We start from the raw sequence: 3,899 nt of genomic DNA, 5'->3' as shown, positions 1-3,899 counted from the left end.
TCAGCCCACCTGTATATATATATATATATATATATATATATATACATAATTATATACATATATGTGTATGTATTGATGCATGGACATGCATACATATGCATATGTTTATATATATATACATATATATACATATATGTGTGTGTATGTATGTGGGTGTAAACATGTATATATGTATGCATGTTTGTATATATGTATACATATATACGCCTATATATATATATATATATATATATATATATAACATGCATAATACAATCGTACAAGCATACAAACACATACATACAATTACACACACACGATAATGTTTATGGTTGTTTGTCAGGAATAAATAAAAATGCGTTTAATGTTCAATGTCGAATGCTTATAAGGTGAAATGAATATCTGAACAGTTGTGACTGAATCCTATTTACAATTCATTTAAGTGTAATATTGTTATGAAAGCCGTGTGTCATTACCGTTCATTGTCTTGGTTAAGATATATAATAACCTCCGTCCTCTTTGTTTTATTACAAACAACAAGGCTAACTTTGTAGCACCGCCTCTACCACCGTCATCGTCATCATCAACACCATCATCAATAACAACAACAACAACAGCAGCAGCAGCGACTTTACACCAGTTCAGGCATCTCTCTGTCGTTACTCTGTCTCGCTACTTTTGTTTCTGTCTCTATCCGTCTACCCCAAACGTGTGTATTTATGTCTGTATACATGTATATGACTTCGGATTCAATTCCACTGCATGGCACCTTGGGCAAGCATTTTCTTGGGCCGACCAAAGCCTTTTGTGTGGATTATTAGACGGAAACTTAGAGAAGCCCATCGTATCTATCTATCTACTATCTATCTATCTATCTATCTATCTATCTATATATATATATTATATATATATATATATATATAGATATATATATATATATATATATATATATATATATAGGTTATGAGAGGTAGTGGTGTCAGTGAGACCCAAAGGTATCGGGTAATGCTGAGTAAGTTCAGTTCCAGGCTAGGTGATTATGCGAATAAGGGTCCAACGTAGGTCATATCTCACTCTCTACTTCGTATCTTATCCGATGAAGGGATATAATATATATCCCAGAAACAGCTGTAAGACATTCTATTTATAAATATTCTAAAATATATACAGCCTTTCTTTCTTATCTCACAACGAAAAAAAATTATATATACATATATATATATATATATATACATAGATATACGTATATATATATATATATATATATATAAGCATATATATATATATGTGTGTGTGTGTGTCTGTCTCTGTGTTTGTTTCCCCCTCCAACACCGCTTGACAACCGATGTTGGTGTGTTTACGTCCCATAACTTAGCGGTTCTGTTTTGGAGACCAATTGAATAAGTACTAGACTTACAAAGAATAAGTCCTGGTGTCGATTTGCTCAACCAAAGGCGGCGCTTAGCACGGCTACAGTCAAAATGACCGAAACAAGCAACAGAAAAAAAAAGAATATAGTTATATAATATATGGAACCTAGAACTTTCAGAACGAGAGAACAGGAAACTATGATAGTCCTCTAGAAGACATATTTCCTCAGTCCTTTAGACTACTATTCTCAACACTGGTCACCATGCAGTGTAAAATTTTCGACGAAATGTAGCGAAGCTACACAAAGAAGATCGTCTCAATGCAAGAGGTCAGCTCTGAGAAAGATTGAAAACGTTAAGACTCTGCTCTCTAGAACGAAGACGGGAAAGATATACAGTGATATACATCTGGAAAATCATAGAAGGACTTGTACCAAACTCTGGCACTGAAAGTTACACAACTGCAGAACGAGATGCCTCTCCATATTGCCAAAAATCCCAACATTGCCCCCAAGATACTGGACCAGATACTGTAACAGTTTGGATTTCAAGGGTCCACAGCTCTCCAATATTCTCCCAAAAGATCTGAGACTTATAGGGTGTGGATGTAGGTGTCTTCAAAACAAAATTAGACCTCCTTCTGTCAAGAGTTCCAGATGAGCTTACCTTCCGACAGCAAACTCATATGAGGTTAGTAGCATCAAACTCTCTCATTCACCAATGCGACACATCAGAGAAGTTTTCATGAAGTAAAAGTGTAGAAAACCAAACGGTGGTACCCCATCATGGCTACAGCACTGAGTTGAAACTAGTTAAAGAATTAAAGATGGCTTCGAAACCTGGAGCATGCCTTCCCTCACGGTGTCCCTGGGAAGATCTTCTAACACCTTTTTGATCTTTGCTACCAGCTCAGCTTTAGGATTACAGTGGTTGGTGTCTTTCTTAACCGCGCCCCACACATAGTGATCCATGAGGTTACAATACAAGGGAATAGGAAGCCAGAATTGGACTAAATATGTTTTTTCACTCTAGGCACAAGGCCCGAAATTTTGGGGCAGGGGCCAGTCGATTAGATCGACTCTAGTACGCAACTGGTACTTAATTTATCGACCCCCAAAGGATAAAAGGCGAAGTCGACCTCGGCAGAATTTGAGCTCGGAACATGAAGACAGACGAACTACCGCTAAGCCTTTCGCCCGGCGTGCTAACGTTCCTTATTTCTTTGCGGCCCACAAGGGACTAAACACAGAGGGGACAAACAAGGACAGACAAACGGATTAAGTCGATTATATCGACCCCAGTGAGTAACTGGTACTTGTTTAATCGACCTCGAAAAGATGAAAGGCAAAGTCGACCTCGGCAGAATTTGAACTCAGAACGTAGCGGCAGACGAAATACCTATTTCTTTACTATCCACAAGGGGCTAAACACAGAGGGGACAAACAAAGGACAGACACGCACACAGCATTACATAATTGTGTCTTGCTTCATTCAAGAAACCTTTCACTCTTTCAAGAATATGGAACCAATTCTTTTATTTCCATCTATGCTCGTACAAGGCTGTCATGAAACGGAAGTTGACGCTAAAAGGAAACACAGTGAAAACAAGATGGCGGAAAAGAACTGCGCAACAATACGTAAAACATGTTTGGCCGATTTTACCATATACAGTTTTCACAAACTGCTGGTAATATTTCTAGTTCATTTCATCATTCAGTGCGAGAAACATTTTCAAAAATTTTTCTGTAACTTTTTTTTTCTGTCGTTGATTATCGATTCTTATGGTTATTCTATCTTTGTTTTGAAAACCAAAAAAGATAAAACATAGATTAGAAGTTCATTAGAATTTTTTCCATTAAAGATTCCAACGAATATTCATTCTAAAATTCATGCGAATACTCGCATACTCAGCAATTCTAGATATGCGCTAAGATTTACTGATAAAATAATAATAATAATAATAATAATAAGAGAAGAAGAAGAAGAAGAAGAAGAGAAGACGAAGAAGAAGAAGAAGAAGAAGAAGAAGAAGACAGAAGAAGAAGAAGAAGAAGAAGAGAAGAAGAAGAAGAGAAGAAGTAGGATGATGATGGTGGTGGTGGTGATGGTGGTGGTGGTGGTGGTTTTGGTGTGGTGGTGGTGGTGGTGGTGGTGATGCTGATGATGTTGATGATGATGGTGGTGGTGGTGGTGGTGGTGGTGGTGGTGACGATGATGATGATGATGATGATAATAATAATAATAATAATAATAATAATAATAATAATAATAATAATAGTAATAATTTCTTGAATTCGGTTATGAATATAATTATAATATGGTTTCATTTGGAATGATTCCAGAAAGAGTCAGAAGTTGTTGTCGGATAATTTCTACGACTTCACCAGCCCCGATCTCCAGCCTCCTAATTCCCCCGCATTGCAAACCCGTGGATTACTGCAGTCGTGGCCAAAAGTTTGGAACATATTTTCCTATACGTGATGTACTAGCTTCCATTTATTAAAAGAAAGCAGTTTGGTCTGTCTAAAACAGAGATTCTCAAGCTTTTTG

The sequence above is a fragment of the Octopus sinensis genome, linkage group LG10 (assembly GCF_006345805.1).
Source record: "Octopus sinensis linkage group LG10, ASM634580v1, whole genome shotgun sequence".
In the NCBI taxonomy this organism is placed as follows: domain Eukaryota; kingdom Metazoa; phylum Mollusca; class Cephalopoda; order Octopoda; family Octopodidae; genus Octopus; species Octopus sinensis.
Note: the sequence above shows the minus strand (reverse complement) of the source record.